Consider the following 18,258-nt stretch of genomic DNA (forward strand, 5'->3'; position numbering starts at 1 on the left):
CTGGAGGGGCTGGCGGTGCGGTGCGCGGCGCCCCGGGCTGGGGAGGGCGGCGGCGGCCCTCGGCGGGCTCAGCGCGCGGGCTGCGGCTGGCCGTGCAGGGTGGGCAGTGCCCGGGCGCCCGCGCGCCGGCCCCGCGTGCCCATGGCGCCCCGCGGCCCGAGGACCCGGCGCCCGGCGGGAGGAGCCAGAGCCCGGCCCGGAGGCAGCGCTGGCGGCCGCGCGCGCCTGGTTGGCTGCAGCCGCCTGTCTGTCCTGCGCCTCTCTCCGCGGCTCCGGGTGCAAATACAGGGAACAGGTTCGCACAGTCTCCCCGATGGATCGTCCCCTCCCTTCTGCCTCCCTCCCTCCCTCTCTCCTTCCCTCCTCCCTCCCCCCTCCCTCCATCCCTCCTCCCTCCATCCTTTCCATCTTCCTTCCCCCTCCCTTTTTTGAGGGGGAGGGATTTTTGGACAAGTTTCCCCATTTTTTCAGGTTATCAGGCTTTCAGAGAAACTGTTTTCTCCCCGAAAATAGCAGGGCGCACTATTTGGAGAATTGACAAATGTTAAGAACCCCGGGGCGGGTGGGGCGGGAGGGGATTGGTGGGGAGCCCCTGTAGGAAGGGCTGCCTGCAACCCCGCGAGTGGCATTTGCGTCTCCATAGGTGCTACTGGATTCAGCATATTGCTTGCTGTTCAGTAACAGGTTTTTTGGAAGCAATGGCATTTCTTATCTGGATTGACCAGATTTTTAAAATAAAGCCCATATTCGTTGCTTCTATCTAGGATGCACAAACATTGGCACAGGAAGGGGGGTGAGGTTTGGAACAATATGCATTTCCAATTACACTCACTCACTTCTCCCTCTGGGGTGCAAGTGATCTGCCAGCCACACACGCGTGGGTGCGTGTGTTGGTGGTGGTGGTGGTTGTGTGTGTGTGTGTGTGTGTGTGTGTGTGTGTGTGTGTTTGGGCGTATGTTTTACTATTCCGGGGCAGTGTTTCAACGGTAACATATTAAATGCTCAAGAAAGCAATTTTTTCTTCATTCTTAGACTTATGGAGTCTGATGTATATTTTTCCTGGAAAATATACAATGGACACTACATAGCTAAAACATTCTCTGAGTTATCGGAAATCGGGGAAAGAAACCCAGGAAAGCATCGCCGTGTATATTTCTGAAAGAACACCTGTGAGTAAATAGACAGCATTTTTTTAAATGCATGTTTTATAACCTCAATTAGTAATTAGGATGGTAGAGAAACATGTTATTGAGAAGAACAGAACATAGGATTAATTTATCAACAGGTCAAACCTAGGCTAAATACAGGAGCCAGCCTTCGTTTTGAGAGCCTGCCCTCTAGCGGAGTAAAAAGGAGTGACATGTTCATATTACATTTTGTTGGGTGGGGGAGAGCTTTACCATCTAATTGCTCCTCAGGGGTTTATGGAAATGACACAGACCGGTAGCTTGCAGGTACATTGTCATAATACCAGGAATTATTATTTTTTTTAAATGTAGTTTTGTTTCCAACAACTAAATATTTTTTGCTCTGTGGTTTTCTCTAAAAAGTTCCCAAATGCTTTGTATTTTCCTTCTTAAAAAATGTGTTCAAATAGTTCCTACACTTTGGAATAGAAATAAATTAGACAAAAGTAGTGTCTTGATTAATCTAATAATTCGTATTCCAGACTGTTAGTGTAAGCTTTTATTCTTTACCTGACACTGGGGGTTTTACTCTGTAAAGGTGAGGGGTCCGTGGCCGGATGCTGCCATGTGGTCGTGGAATGTCTACATATAGTTCAGTGTCCTTGTGGGGATAGAAATCATCATCACCATCATCACTCCCCCAAGTTTACTCTTTCCAGCTTCCACTTCTTGCATATTTCAAATCATTTCGCCACTCGCAGGATTTTATTTCCACGTATGAAATAATTATATAGAGACTGTGATAATTAGTTGAAAAAGTTTTCATTTCCTGCCACTGGGTCCTTAAGTAGTTCATTTTGGTTGATTGTGTAATTGGCAAACCAGGAATCAAAGCCGTGATAACGCGCTCCCGTAATGAAGGTAAATGGTGATAATCAAACAGGGAGATGAGTAAACTACCTTCTTGGCTTATAAATGAAACCATCAATCATACCTAATTTTTAAAATTTCAGTCTCTTTCAGGAATCAAAGAAAATATCTAAGTTTTAACTTAGAGCTGAATATTTTAAATGCTCCCTTCTGCCATATCGTAGGAAGTTCCTTTACCTAAACCTAACGGGCTACCTTTTGGGCATATGGGGATGTGACTGCTTTTCTTGAAATCCTCTTTGTGGTATAGAATCTATAGGATAAATTCAAAGGACTTCATATTCATTTTTGTACGTTAATTATCCCGGTCGTTGAAAGTGAGGTTGCAGTATGAAAGAGGAAAGAACTGGTTTTGGGTGAGACCTTTGTTCTTTGGTGATGGTTTCCTTGTTTGGCTACAAGAGCTTCTGCGGCTCAGTTTCAGGTGATTTTTACCGATCCTCGGGTCTGTCAGTTACTGGAAATGGGAAAAGTGACTCTCCAAAAAGATATGTTAAAAGCTCTCGGAGTTACCACAGCTTAACGAAGTACCACATGAAGACATTGCATTGTGACTGAGTGCGGGTTTCAGGGCCTTTGAATTTGTACAGCTACAAATAGTCTTCAAACTGAAGCCACAGAATCTTACAACCCCAGTGTCCGGAGTCCTAACAGGTCAGGAGACCTAAACGCACAGCTGGTGGAGGGAGCAGCCCCAGGAACCCATGTCCTCCACGACTCTCCCACAGTACCGCCCCCTCACCTCCCGGGTAGCTGATAGATCTCTGCTTTCTTTTCTGCTTTCCACCCCCCTCACCTTCTTTTCTTACTTTCTCCAGTGTTTTCCTTTAGCATCTACTGACACTTGAGAGAAGATCACCCTTGGAAACTCACTGTAACTCCTAGATGTCCCGTCAGCTGTCCTGTAGCCAGTGGCAGCAGGGTTTCCTGAATGAGTTCAGTTCCAATGACTGTATGAAATGTTAAACGAAATAACGTTAAAGCATAGGTAAATAGTCATGTCTTCAAATGATGTGGAAAGAGTTCTGCCTTCATCCTATCTAATAGAAGAATAATATGCAGATTGACCATCACTCCAACACACTGATGGCTTCCCCCTTGTGGTCAAATATCCTGCCCCCATGTGGACACAAGATGGCTGCCACAAGATGGCCAGCAGGAGAGGGAAGTTGGGAGGGACCAGGCCTTCAAGGGAGGATAGTTGGGGGCAATCAAGCCTGCAGGGGAGGGCAGTTAATGGGTGATCAGGTTGGCAGAGGAGGGAAGTTGGGGGCAAACAGGCAGGCAGGGGAGCAGTTAGACATGAATCAGGCTGGCAGGGATTAAGGGTGATCAGGCTGGCAGGCAGAAGCAGTTAGGGGCAATCAGGAAGGCAGGCAGGCGAGCAGTTGGGAACCAGCAGTCCTGGATTGTGAGAAGGATGTCCGACTGCCTGTTTAGGCCCAATCCCTTGAGGGGTCCCAGATTGGAGAGGGTGCAGGCTGGGTTGAGGGACAACCCCCCCCCCCCCGCCCCCGTGCACGAATTTTGTGCACCGGGCCTCTAGTTATCAGATTAAAGAAAGGGGTATATAAGCATGTATTCATTGACTCAAGGTGGCGTTACTCATTTGTGAGGGCGGTTGTTAATGGGTGGAACGCGGGGCAGTGGGTGTTGTTGTTAGAGAAGTGGCCTGGGTAGTGGGCGGGAGTATGGATTCTGTGGACAGACTCCCGGGTTTGAATACCCTCCTGGCTCTGTGACCCTGAGCAAGAACGTAGCATCTCGGGGACTCAGCCTCCTCCCATGGCAATGAGGGTGAAAGCAGTGACTGCGCAAGCTTAGACACGGGTCTGGAGCGTGGTAAGCGGGAATGAGTGCTGACATCACCATATTACCATCGCCGCTGTCATCATCGCCATCTCCTCGCCCTCATGGGGTCAGCCAGACTGGGCCCCTGCCTCTCCCTGTCTGCCATCCTCGTAAGTTCCTTTAGTTCAATAGCTCCTTTCCCGGAGGAATCGCCTCTGACCCTCTAACAAGAGGTTATCTCTCATTTAACCCAAAAGAGCATTCTTTATCTTTTCCATCACAAATCATTTCTAAGTGCATTATATCTACTTATTTTTATAATTTGAATCATTTCCCTTTTTAGCTTATAAGATTCCCCCAGTGGGAATTATTTCTTTTTTAAAAATATGTTTCTATTGATTAGAGAGAGAGAGGAAAGATAGATAGCAGGGGAGAGATAGAAACATCCACGATGAGAGAGAATTATGGATCGGCTGCCTTACACATACCCGCTACTGGGGGTCGAGGCCACAACCAGGCATGTGCACTGACTGGGAATCCAACAGGTAACCTTTTGCTTCATAGGTCAACACTCAACCACTGAGCCACACCAGCTGGGCTATTTCTTACCCATATTTAAGCTCCATAAGCACAAAACAACATGGAGAAAACAGCATTTGTTGGGTACTAACTGTGCATATTTTAGAAGTTATTTGCTCTTCACAACATCTTTATAAGATAACTGTTTTGATCCCTACTTGACTGTGGAGAAACACTGACTTAAAGAAGTTAGGTTCCTTGCCCAGTGTCCCCCAAACTATTAAATATCAGGGTGAAACCTCGAACCCAGTTCTGTCTGCTTATAGAACCCAGGATTTTTAAAAATGTTTTTTTTAGGGCACAAAGCACTCCATATTCATTTGTAAACTAAATGAAAGCCTGATTGCTGACTGAGCCAACCAATTTCTTGTAGTCAGCAAGAAGGATGCTAAGAATAAAAGACTGTTGTAGAGGCGTGGCTGGATGCAGGAGTGTGTGCTCGCTCCGTGTTAGCGACAGTCTGTATGGCGGCGGGTTTGACACGTGGGGCTCCGAGGACTGTCCCTGTGTGGCCCTCCGTGGCATTCTGTGGGCAGTGGTTCCGCTGGGCCCTTTTGCCTCTGGGTGGGCTCCTTGGGAAAGGCGGGCCGATGAAAGCACGGTTAGTGTCTGAGCAAAGAATCCAGCCGCGGCTGCTGAGCGAGGGGCGCTCCCTGACTTGTCAGTAGAACACCCAGGCTTCTCTTTATCCTGCGCCATCCGGCATCTCCAGGGCCGTCTGACTTCTCCTGAGCATCTTGTCACTTCTGCTTGATTTCCTCTGGGCGGGAGAGCAAAGGTGGCTGCTACCACCCGTCTCTTGTCCTCTGTCCGCGCCCAGTTCTCTGCCGGGTCTGTGGTGACCGCCGCTCACCGAATCCCTCCTTAGCGCGGGGAGGGGTGGTCAGCCACTCGCTACACCCAGCGAGGGCGGCAGGGCAGACAGGCATTCTCGTGGCTATGAGCTGCCCTGATGCCGCTGCGGAATTTTCAGCCTCCAGGCTTCCAATGACCTTCACTCCGTCTTGGCGTCCTCCTCCAGCCCGGTAGGACACTATTTTTGGGGCGGATGCTCAGATCTGTGGTCTTTGGACGGTCCTGGGAAATGAGTGATGAGGTGGCGAGGTAGAAGTCATTCTGGGCACATGCTCGGCACTCAATGCAGACTTAGTGTTGAGCCTCACTGCTCCATCATTATCCTCTGGACACCTCATGGGGGCCGGACTCTCCTGGGATTCAGCAGCTCCACCAGCTGGCTCCTGACCCCAGGAGCTGGGGAGGGGACAGGCGTTGTGAGCAGCACAGTGAACGCTAAAAACCACGTCCCATGGGCACGGAGACTTGCGCAGGCTTTGCTTGCTAGGGTTCCTGCATTGCCTGTCGGGGCACTGATGGGCCTGTTTTTTCCTGAAGGAGACCGCTCCCTGCCAAGAGAGGCGGGATTGGTGCTCTGTCCCCAGGCCCACAATGCAGATACCTGACCAGAATGTGTGACTGTCTCAGTGGATGAGTGAACTTGGACTAGAGGTTCGATGGGCAAAATCATAGCACGTGTAAGGACAGCAGCACCGGGTCTTCCCGTCTGCAGCGGGGGGGGCCCGTGGACTCCGGTCAGTGAGGTCAAAGCGATGCTTCGGTCTCGGAGACGGTAGCCACACACAGTGGCCGGTGCTGCTCCTGTCCACACGGAGAGGCCTGTTCCCGTGGGAGCCCCGCGGAGAAGCCCGCCCCGGTTCCTGGGGAAAGCGCTCCCAGCGGTGTGTCATGCTGCTTGGAGCGAGTTGGCATTGTTATCTTTGCCGTTAAATTTGTTATCGCTGTTCTTCAGGAAAACGCAAATGATTTTCCTTGAGTGGGAGCCACAAGATACCGTGGAATCGATCAGAATTTGAATACATATCGCCAGGCCAGTGGGTGGCAAACTCCTTAGTCAACAGAGCCAAATAGCAACAGCACAACGATTGACATTTCTTTGGAGAGCCCAATGTTTTAAACTTAAACTTCTTCAAAGGCCACTTCTTCAAAACAGACTCCCTCAGGCCGTGTATTCTGTGGAAGAATCACACTCGAGGGGCCAAAGAGCCGCATGTGGCTCTTGAGCTGCAGTTTGCCAACCATGGCACTAGGCAAATGCAGAAACCATGCGTGCTGAAGTGACAAATTCCTCCAATAACAACACCGGGCACGGGTTGCGTGTTGATTGCGGGCAGTGTGGCAGGCGCGCCGTGCACACAGGCTTGTTCTCCCAGTCCCAAGGCAGGTGGCATGCCCCCCTTTGCTCCGGGGAGACTGAGGCTCAGAGAGGCGGCTAACGGTGTCATCACAGAAGCAGGGCAGGCCCCAATGTCAACACCTTCGAAAGCACATTTCCTTCCTTCGCGTGTCCCCGGAGCCCCCTTCGCCTCCCTGCCTGCTCACGAACACGGCTTCACCTCCCTCCCCTGCTGGCTGATCTGTCACCAGCTTCCCGGACACCCCCCAGGGGAGCCCGAGCAGTGATTCAGCTGCACCTCGCTTTCCTCCCCTCAAGATCGGGGCGCATGCTCCTGCCTTCCCATTGGATGGTTTCAGCCTCGTGGGAGTATCCACAGACTCTTCTCCTCAAAGGCACGCATCAGCTCAGCTCAGTCTTTTCTTACCTTCATGTTGGTTCTTATCCGCTGCCTGTGTTGACCTGCCTTGTGGAGTCAGTAGTGAGGACGAGTGACATGTGCATGGCCCCATTACAGACGTCTCTGCAGGGTTGCATTGTCCCCCAAAATAAAGAAGTCCATGTCTAACTAGATAACACGCATAAAACTTCAGCATCACTACCCATAAAGCTACTTTGCTATTTTATTTTTTATGTATTGGAGACTATAAAAAGCCAAAACGCACAGACTTTCCTAACAAAAGAACTTCAAAGCTGTAGCCAAGAGGATTGCTCTGTAGAAAGCTGGGAAGCCCAGGGTCTCCAGGCAGAGACAGGAAAGGAATGAGACGAGCTCAGGTGTGGAAGGCAGGGGATGCGGGCGAGTACAAGAATTTAATGTGTCTTGTGAACCCCCTTCTTCCTTTCTGGGCCAGAGACGGGCTGCAGACACCAGTGAGTTAGCCCTCACCGTGAAGAGTGCTTCCTGCATCTCAGCCTTTGTCAAGGGGATGCTTCAGCGCCATGATGCAAAGCACACGGGTTGGGGGTCCCCCAGGGAGGGAGGGAGGGGTGGATGCTTCCCGCCAGCCTTGTGTGGGCTGCAGGGCGGGGTGCAGTGGGCTGGCGGGGCCACCCCAGGCTTTCCCAGTCCCCATTGCTAGGGAAACGGCTCATTGGTCTGCATGCATCTGTATAGCTGTCTCATTGGAAGCCTGGTGCTCAAACCGAGGACTGCATTGTGGAGTGGAGAGAGGAAGGAGGGCAAACCAGCTCGTAAATGCCACGAAACATTTCTGCATCAGAAGGTGCATTTACTTCCTGCACCCCCAGCTATTGTGGTGCCGCCACACATTTCTCTGCCTGGCCTTCAGGGAGAAAAGCTGAGCAGGTGCTCCCCCGCATGCTCCTGCCTCCTGTGCTCCAGGAGGGCGCCATAGCCTGGAGCGGTGAGCTAGGGTGCCCTGGTAATCCAGGCTCCTTCCTCGTTCTCGGTGCCGGAATGGTACCGGCTGTCTCCGTGCGGGTGACAAAGCCTTGTCCAGGCGCAGACCTCAGACTGCAGCTCCGAGCTGCCACCATTGCCTTCAGCATGCTGCACCGCAGGCTCTTCAGGGAGCATCTAGTGTGGAAGCACTGCTTCCAGAATGTTCCTTCTAGCTCCTGCCAGCCTACAGCAAAGAAAGTAGCTCCCTCTGGTTGAGGTATGAACCACTCAACCACTGAGCCATGAGGTCAGGGTTCAGTTCCCGGTCAGGGCACATGCCTGGGTTGTGGGCTCCATCTCCAGTAGGGGGCATGCAGGAGGTAGCTGATCCATGATTCTTTTTCATCATTGATGTTTCTCTCTCTCTCCCTCCCTCTCGCTTCCCCTGTCTCTAAAAAATCAATTAAAACATTTTTAAAAGCTTTCCCTACAAAGATACCAAAGGTTAACAGCTAAAGTAAGTTGGTGTACAGACCATTACAAATAAATATTTATCTTCCTGAGTGACAAGTTCAAAACTGGTAACACAACCAAGGAGACACTTCCGGGAGGGAGCCCTCTATTTGAGCGGAAGGCACCTCTCAGAGGAGGCGGTGGGGTCCCACACACCTGAGATACGAACTGGGGACCCAGCATCTCAGTAAAGTGATGCCACAGGGAATGGACTCGCACCAGCAGGCAGTCAGACCTGAGGAGCAAATGGGCTTCCTCCGTGCTGTTTGCTGTGTTTTCAACAGGAAAACGGCAATCAAGAGCGAATGCAGCTGAGACCAATCTCAGGTCCGTACCAGCACACGGGCTTGAACAAAAATAAACTGATTTATCTCAGAAGCACAATTTTTAAAAAAATGTAGGTTTTAATTCTTTTTTTTGGGAGGGGGGTAGGGGTGAATCCAAACTTGTAGAAACATTGCAAACTGCAGATGAATTCCTAAATGCTCTCCACAATTAGTGACATGTTGGTGTCTCTCTTCCTTCTAGCTTCTTCTGGCTGAATGAATAGTGAAATGAACATAAGAGATTAGCAGGATAAAATGACCAAGTTTATTATGTAGGTACAGATGGGGGTCCATGAGAATATGAAACCTTATGCGCCATCTTCAGCCGGGGAGGAGGGGCTGTGATTGGGGATTCAGAGCGGGTGGAAACGCCAGTGCCCTGAGAGTGATTGTCTGCGGGCCGTCTTCCACAACGGGAGGTGCAGGTGAGTGGGGCCAGCGTGGCCTTGCGAGGCCCCTCTCTGCCATCACTCCTGGTTCCTGTCTCACGGTGGCTGCCGAGGACCAGAGCTCCCCTTGGCAGCGGGTCCTCCACCTGCATAGTTTTAGCAGGGAGGGGAAGGTCAGTGGTTTTCCCCGAGTCTTTCATTGCTTAGAAATTACTAGCATAAAATCACCAGTGTCCCAAAGATGCATAATTTGGGGTGTTTATCTCTGCTCCTTCTCATAGATATGGATGCAGAATGTAGGTGACTGTGTATGTATGTCTGTATGCATGTGCACATGTTATTAGCACTTTATTGTCATTATTGTTGACCCACTTGAAAATAAGTTGCAGCTATGAAGACCCAGAAGCCCTGCATCCTTTTTAAGTTGTTTTGCTTTGTCATCATCACAATATAGTGGTCACATTCAGGACTTTTCACATCAGTTCAGCGCTATTGCCTACCACGTGGTCCATGTTTGAAGGTCACCGGTGGTCCTGGTAATATTGTTTGTAGCCATTGCTTTGTCCTAACTAACTATCCAGGGCCTTTGCTTGTCGCATGTCTTCTGACTCTCTTTGTCTGTCATGACAATGACGTTTCTTGCATTCTTCCCCTTCCCTTTTGGGGGCCCTGGTAATGTTTCCTTACAAGTGGATGGCATTTTAGATTCTGAAAAGAACGCAGTGGAGGTACATCATATCAGCAGGCACCTACTATCAGCTGGCTACAGGTTTAGCAACATCAGCCTCGCTCCCTTAGAAAGGTGGTTTCTGCCAGGTTCCTTTATCGTAGCATTCACTATTCCTCACTCATATATGTTGTGTAAATATTCTATTTTCATCAACGTTTATACAATACTCTTAGCATTATCAGAGATGAGTCTAGCCCAAATCAAGTACTATTGTGATGTTGCAAAATGGATATTTGTAACGCCGTCATTTCTTGTAGGGCTATTAGTTGGCGGCCTGCTGTGAGGCATAGATCTCTCTCCTCTCTTTGTGTCTGGTACCAGGAGGACAGATGGATTCCTTTTCCCCACAGTGAGCGATGAGCTATTACCATCACTGTTCATTGTGGTTATTACATTGTCCGGGATTTGGCAGTGGGCAGTTCTCCTTGTAGAATAATCTTCCTCTCATTTGTCATGACCCCACCATTTTTTTCATGGGCACTTATAATCAGCATGGTTTTGAGAAGTCTGCTATACATGTACAAAAAAGAAAAAGAACTGAAATTCACACAAAGCATGAAGCTCATCATTTGGAAGGGTACAGTGCACAACCCAGTGGCATCGAGGACATTGACAGTGAGTGCAGCTACCCCCGGGTCACCTCCCATCAGACATTTCGCTCTCCTAGGCAGAGCCTCGACCCAGCAGCAGCCAGTCCCTTCCCTGCAGCTCCTGGCAACTGCCAGTCTCTTTCTGTCTCTGTGGCCTCACCTCTTCAGGGTATTTCATAGGAATGGAATCGCATAATATGTGATATTTTGGGTCTGGGTTTTTGTTTTTTTTCCCCACTGGGCAAAATTTTCTAAATTCGTCCACAATGCAGCCTATATCCATGCTTATTCTTTTTTTATTTTATTTAATGACTGGATAATATTCCATTGTAGGGAGACCTATGTCTTTCTTATCCACCTATCCACTTACGGACATGTAAGCTCTTTCAGCTTTGGGCTGTTGTGAATAATGCTTCTGTGGACATTCATGGACAAGTATTGGTTTGAAAATCTCTTTTCCATATTGGGGGTTGTATACCGAGGAGTGGAATTGCTGGGTTATATGTTAAGTCATTCTATGTTTAACCCTTGGAGGAATCCCCAGACTGTTTTCGGTGAGTGTGCTAGCTTACACCCCCACCAGCTGTAGATGGGCTTTCGGTTCTCTGCACCCTTGTCAACACTTATTATTTTCTTTTTTTTTTATTCTCACCATTCCAGTGGGTATGAGTCAGCATCTTATATTTTAATTTGCACTTATTTAATGTCTAACTATAGAATACATCTTTCCATATGCTTGTTGACCATTTGTATATCTTCCTTGGAGAAAATCTACATATTCCAGTCCTTTGCCCATTCTTTGAAGTAGGTTTTTTGTTGTTGTTGACTTGTAAGGGTTCTTTATCGGTTATAAACTTTTACTAATACTTAACATCACATTACTTAAAAACTACGAAGCACATATATTTTTAAAGTCCTGCTTTTTTTTCTGATTGAAATTTAAGTCAAGAGATTTGAATTAACTGTAGTGTCAAGACAAATATCTAACAAGAAATCCTCTTACTTACTTAAATGAAATTTGAAGCTATTGTATGGCTCTATATATGGTCAAGACATGTGGGTTTGTTCTACTCCACGTTCATGGGGTTCAGTGAAATTTCATGTGCTGTCACTGCTGTCCAGGCGCCTTCGGTGCTGTTGGCTGGTGGGACAGAGCCTTTGAGGTCTGCCCAGTGAATCGGGAGTCCAGATTCAACAAGGAATCACTTTACACTCAATTAGGATTTTCCTGCTGGGACTCAATTTGGCAGCCTGTTAAAGTCTAATTTTCTAAAACAACTTCACCTGGCTAAGTTCTTACCAATCTTCCTTATTTTCTTGATCAAAAGTTCTCCCATCACTAGTTACTTTCTAGACAGATACCCTTGTTACTTAACCCCCAAAATAAAATCTTTCTCTAGCCATTATCCCATAGGTAATTATTTTCCTGTTCTTCAGCAACTGAATACGGCCTGCTCCTTGCCAAGACCTTCTCAGGGGTGCAGCTTGGGTGGGTTGTTTTGTAGCACGTGGAGTTGCTGTCATTCCTGTGAGGAATTATTATTCACATCATCATCATTATTATTCACATTAATATTATTCACATTATTATTATTCACATTATTATGCAACATTATTCACAACCCTTCAGAATTTGGTGGCACTCTGTATTTCTTCCAACGGAACTTAAGGCTTTCTTTTCATTATTCAAAGGTTCTTTGACTTGGGGTGGTGAACGATATGCAGATGAGGAAGTATAGAACTGAACTCCTGAGACCTATATAATTCTATCAACCAAACCAAAGATAAACAAAAACAAAAAAGGTGCTTTGGTTTTGACACGTCGGCAGGTGTTTCTCTTACTGTGGCTTTTTACACTGAGTCCTATATTTTTGACAAACATGTGAGCCACTTTTGCTACAAGCCATCTTCCTCTCCACCTTTAAGTCCGTGCCTTAGGTTCTGGAGACTATGTCTATCGCCTCGGTTACACATGACCTCTCAGTGGAGAAGGGTGGGTGGCGGGCATCCCAGGTGTGGGGTGTCAGCGTGGCTGGACCAAGACTGAAATGCGACTCATTCCACGACATATTTACAAGCAGTGGGAGAACCTTTGGTCCTGGAAGCCGGTTCAGAGCACATTCTAGATTGATAGAGCCTGAGATGGTGCGGCCATCTCTCCACCTTTCCTGTCTCTCCAGGAAAGAGACCGGTTCCAGGTGGTCCCATCCCCCGTGGGCACCTCGGCCCTCAGCACTTCCTAGGTGGGAATCAGTGAGAAGCACAGCACCGTGTCCCCGGGGTCACTGCTGTGGAGGTCAACGTGTCTAGAATCCAAAAGCTGTGTGACATTGGTCAGCATAATCATAAGGGTCCATCACAGCTATTGACTTCCCAGTTCCATTCAGACACATTGAAAAATATTCTACCTGCACACATGGGATGTTCTAGTTTTAAGAGATGCTAGATACTGTCCATGTTAACGTTCTAATTTTATAGATGAAAACCTCACGTCTAAGGCTCTTTATAGTCTATCGCAGTTGTCGACAAACTCAGTCAACAGAGACAAATATCAACAGTACAATGACTGAAATTTCCTTGGAGAGCCAAATTTTTTAAACTTCTTCTAAAGCCTCTTCTTCAAAATAAACTCGCCCAAGCCATGGTATTTTGTGGAAGAGCCACACTCAAAGGGCCAAAGAGCCACATATGGCTCAAAAGCCGCAGTTTGCCGACCATGAGTCTATCATTACAGATTAGCTCCCTGATTATTCCTAATTACACCACATGTTTGAGTTCAAAGGACAGGTGACAGTCATCTGCCCAATAAACATCTCGTCCACCGCAGCCTGCCCGTTCAGACATTGCTAATCTATCAACGTGCTCTTTCCTATGGAGCACAAAGCCGCCTTCTTGCATGTGTCCAGCCCTCATCACCAGGGAAGGGGAGTTGGCACAAAGGAAGGAATCTACTTGCCTTCCCAGATCTAGTTCAGTTCCCTCAATTCCAAGAGGAGGTGATCGAAGAAAAAGAATAGTGGGGTTATTCGCATAGAACGCAGAAGGAATCCCTTGCTGAGTGGCCCCCTGACTCTCGGTAAGGGCATCCCCTCCAGAGCGCATCCTCATGCCCAGCCTCTCCTCTTAGCTGAGCACCCGCCGGGGTGCTGAGTAGAAAGCCACTCTCTCAAGGAATCCCTCTCTTCTGTGACTGGCAGACACATGGTTGATCAGTCCATTAATTCAGTGAACAAAGAGCCGGAGGGAGTTGAGTTAGACTTCTGAGATGCCTTTTCCAAAATTAGAATGACCTCCTGGCTTGTTCTGGGGAGTTTAAAACTCGGAGAACAGACAGGGTATCTTCCAACATTGCTATTCTCTAGGTTACATTTTAGTTGGAAACTAAAGGGAATTTTTAATTGCTTTGGACAGCACTAAGTTTTTCTCTCTATTGCCTAAAGTTGAAATACGTGCTATTTTTTCTTTTAACATAAAGCTAACACTAACTTTGAAAAATAATAATTTATTGATGTTTTTCCTCAGACACATTTTTTTATTTGTTTAACTACAGAATCTTTGCTAAATTTTAGAGCATACACCTTGTGCCTTCTGTCCAATTTTTTACACTCTTCTGGAGTTAGAAGGCAGTGCTGTTTTCCAAAATATCCATAAAATGAAAAATGAAGGCTTATATTGATTTCATGAAAATCTGAAGATCAATCATTCTTTTTCTTAGGGCTTTTTGCATATTAATTTAAATCAGCTTGGAAGTGTGAAAAATTATTTCATACAGAAGACATTTCTCTCTGCCAAAGTTTACTGTGAAATGTTCCTTTTCCACAATGAAGAATGCTGCCCGTTAGTCAAAAACATACTTGCAAGATTATTAGCGTTACATGAAATCAGAGGAGCCATCTGTGCTCCACACACTTTCCTTTTTACCCTGTGCTCTCTCTGGTCTCTTAGTATGCATGTATGTATGTATATGCAGGTCGGTATGTAGACTGATATTAATCCACTGGTTTCATCACCCCAATAGACTGACCTGAATAATGGGTACATGATCTTATGAATTTGTTTATTTACTAGAGGCTCGGTACATGAAAATTCATGCACTGGAGGGAAGGGGCGTCCCTCAGCCTGGCCTGCCCCCTCTCACAATCCAGGAGCCCTCAGGGGCAGGAGGTGACGCAGTGATCAGGGGAAGATACTGCCAGCAGTGTGAGCCTTGCCCACCCCTGGTTACCTGAGCCTCGGACGGCCCTGGGCGGCTGGGAAACTGCCATCTGAGGCGTGCCTGCACCTTGGGCTGGCCCTGCATGGCTGGGGGTGCTGAGGGGACTTGGCATCACCATCTTTGAGGGTGTTACAGTCAATTAGTATATTCCCTCCTTATTGGCTTTGGGTGCTGCCATCTCTGAGGATGGGACAGTCAATTAGCATATTCCCTCTTTATTAGATAGGATTGCTTCACACTTAAATGCTGTGGGATCCTATTGGTTTAATTCAGGGGTTACGGAGCAGTTAGGCAGTCTGAAGGATGTTCTATCTTTCACCCCCACCTCCAATCTCTTGATAAAACCGTTCTGTTAGAGACCATGACCATGACCCTGCAAGTCCCTGGTCCTGCTGATTTATCTTGCCCTTCTGTCTACCTCCTTTGTCAATTTTTCTCCTGCCTGTAGCAATGGAAAGAACATATGCTCTTCCACTAGACATACTTGAGTTCAGTCTCACGTTTACCCTCACTGTGTGGCGTTAGCAAGTCAGTTACCCTCTGAGCCTCAGTTTTATCATCTGCAGAATGACCCAGTGCTTTCCTGTCTGCAGGGCTCCGGACAGGGGCTTCTCACAGCCCTCTCGGCTTTGATAACTTGCTGGCCTGACTCACATAAGTGACCGAACGCTGTTGTGCTCCTGGTTGTGGTTTAGTGTAGGGAAAGGATATGGGTTAAAAATGAAAGAAACACATAGAGCAGGGCCCAGGAAAGCACCAAATGTGAAGGTTCTCTCACCTTGTCCTGTGGGGTGGGGACACGATCTTTTCCTGGCATCAGCGTGTGGCATTGTCCACCAGGGACGCTCACTTGAGCCTTGGCATTGACTTTGTGCCAGACTCTATGGCCTAGGCAGGGTTGATGGATGGATTGACTGGCTGATTGATTGCCGATGTGTGGATCTCAGTCTGGGTTGACGGAGACTTTGCGACCTGAAGTACCCACGGTAAGTCACATGACTGGTTTTTCTGGCAGGGCCAGCTCCTACCCTAAATCACAGTTAGACTATGCGTCCTAACCCAAGGCTCCCAGGGGTCAAAGACACGCCGCACATTTCAAGGGCATACTTCCCGGAAGCTGAGGGCAGAGGCCAGGCTTCATTCTGGGAAGCTTAGGTTCTTAGCTACACAGTGGGAAAGAATGGAGAGGAGTCTGGTTGGCCCATTTTTTTAAGAATGACTTCAAAAATTAAAGGAAATAGCCCATGTGGAAGGCACTTCCCTCCTGCGGTACAGGGAGCCTTGTCTGTGTAAAATGTCTTCCTAAGCACGCTCTTCAATCTTTCTCTTCCTCCCAAACCAGCATATGTCCCTGGGACTTCTCCTTTGGTTTTTTCAGTTAATGACTTTCATATTTTAAAATCTTATTTATTTATTTATTTATTTATTTATTTATGTGTCCATTAAATAAGTAGTTTTGAGAGCTCACTTTATCCCAATATAGATATGGCTCCTGCCCTCATGGAATTCATTTATGGCCTACTATGGGAGACACACAAAAATAAAACCACACGCACTCACAAGCGTGCACACACGCACACACGTACACTTACACGTAAGCAAAAGAGAGGACTAGCTCTGAGTTACAGACGATGCTTTAAGCAGAGGAAAGGGAGCTGCATGAGAGACCGCTGCATGGGGTGGAGGTCACATAAAGGAGATGCTGAGGCTGGTGCGGGGCCAGCGCTGAGGCGGTTTGTGGTGTTGAGAAAACAGTCCACGGGGAGGGACAGACTTTCCTGAGGCAGAACAGCGCTCAATGTGAAGAGCAAGTGGAGGAATATTCATGAGGCCGGAGCGCATGGGAGTGAAGGGCGGTGAAGCGGAACACAGACTCAAAAGGGCCACAGGAAATCCCTAAGAGGCCTTCACGCACACAACGGAAACCGTCCAGCTTACACTTTCAAACGTTGCCTTGGCTGCGCTGTGGAGAGTCCATGTGGTCTGCTCTGGACCAGGAGCAGACTGGACCCGAAAGGCATCTTCCATGTCTGATGGAGTGAGGATGGGGGGCCTGGGAGTGGAGGTGGCATGGGAGGTGCCTGTGGATCTGAGATGGATGTGGAGGTAGGTTTTTTTAATTTATTTTTTAGTAATATATTTTTATTGGTTTCAGAGAGAAGGGAGAGGGAGAGCTAGAAACATCAATGATGAGAGAGAATCATTGGTTGGCTGCTTCCTGAATGTTCCCTCCTGGGGATGAAGCCCACAACCTAGGCATGTGCCCTGCCTGGAATCCAACCGTGACCTCCTGATTCATGAGTTGACTTTCAACCACTGAACCATACCGGCTGGGGGAGGCATGGAATTGTTGAGCATTATTTTATTTTATAGATTCATGTTATCAGGTTTCCCTGAAAGGTCAGACAATAATAAAGTACACGAGAACAAATGATGAGATTTCTTCTGGAAAAGCTGCAGGAATGCAACACCCAGGGCATTTTTAACCCGAGCATGGCTGCTGCCTGCACACGCAGTTACGATGAACGACTCGCTTCCACTGTCTCGGAGTTGTCGGCAATGGGTGTGGACATAAAGGTCAGGCTCGCCTTGATCGCTGTTGAATATTTATTTTCTTTAAATGTGCTTTTTTGGTGTGCTTGGCTGGATGGCACGGCTGATTACAGAAATAAATCGGCACAGCCCGGCCCGTGGCACACGCCGTGTTCTGGCCACGGCGGCAGGGCCGGGATGGGGGGTGGGGGGTGTCCCCTGAGCTCCTGTAAGGAGCCACCTTGGCTGCCTGCACCAGCCGGGGTCCTGGCAGGAACGGCTCCTGCTTTCCCATTAGGCATTGGATCCATTTGATGGTAAATCGCTTGTGGCCTGCTGCAGAGCGAGCGGTGTGTGTACGTGTGCGCACCCCTGGAAGGCCCGCTCTCCTGGCACCGGGACGGCTGCACCTGCAGGCGCGGGGGTCCCAGCAGGAGCCAGAGCCAAGCACCCGGGGGCTGCCAGGGCCCCCGCCCAGACTAGCCGGAGGGCAGCTCTCCTGCCCCTTGGTCACGGCGGCTCCCATGGCAGGTGTCTAATAACGTGAATCTATAAAATAAAATAATATTCAACGATTTCACTCCTCCCCCAGCTGGTATGGCTTAGTGGATGAATGCCAACTGATGAACCAGGAGGTCACAGTTGGATTCCAGGCAGGACACATGCCTGGGTTGTGGGTTTCATCCCCAGGAGGGAGTGTTCAGGAGGCAGTCTATCAATGATTCTCTCTCATCATTGATATTTCTATCTCTCCCTCTTCCTTCTCTCTGAAATCAATACAAATATATTACACACACACACAAAGAAAAACCCCCACAAAAAAACCAAAACAAAAAACAAAAAAAACAAACAAACAGAAAAAAAAAAAAACTATATCCATATACATCTCAGATCCTCAGGCACCTCACATGCCACCTCCACTCCCAGGCCCCCCCATCCTCACTCCATCAGACTTGGAAGAGTCTGAGCACCCCTCCAAAGCTGTCACCCAGAGCAGCC

General features: G+C 48.2%; 1 protein-coding gene across 2 annotated transcripts in view; it reads left to right on the forward strand.

Annotated features, from left to right (window-relative positions):
• IMMP2L (inner mitochondrial membrane peptidase subunit 2) overlaps positions 1 to 18,258 on the forward strand; it is a 364,131-nt gene that overhangs the window by 171,923 nt on the left and 173,950 nt on the right. The gene's annotated exons all lie outside the window — the stretch shown is intronic.

The sequence above is a fragment of the Pipistrellus kuhlii genome, unplaced genomic scaffold, assembly GCF_014108245.1.
Source record: "Pipistrellus kuhlii isolate mPipKuh1 unplaced genomic scaffold, mPipKuh1.p scaffold_m20_p_26, whole genome shotgun sequence".
Classification (NCBI taxonomy): Eukaryota; Metazoa; Chordata; class Mammalia; order Chiroptera; family Vespertilionidae; genus Pipistrellus; species Pipistrellus kuhlii.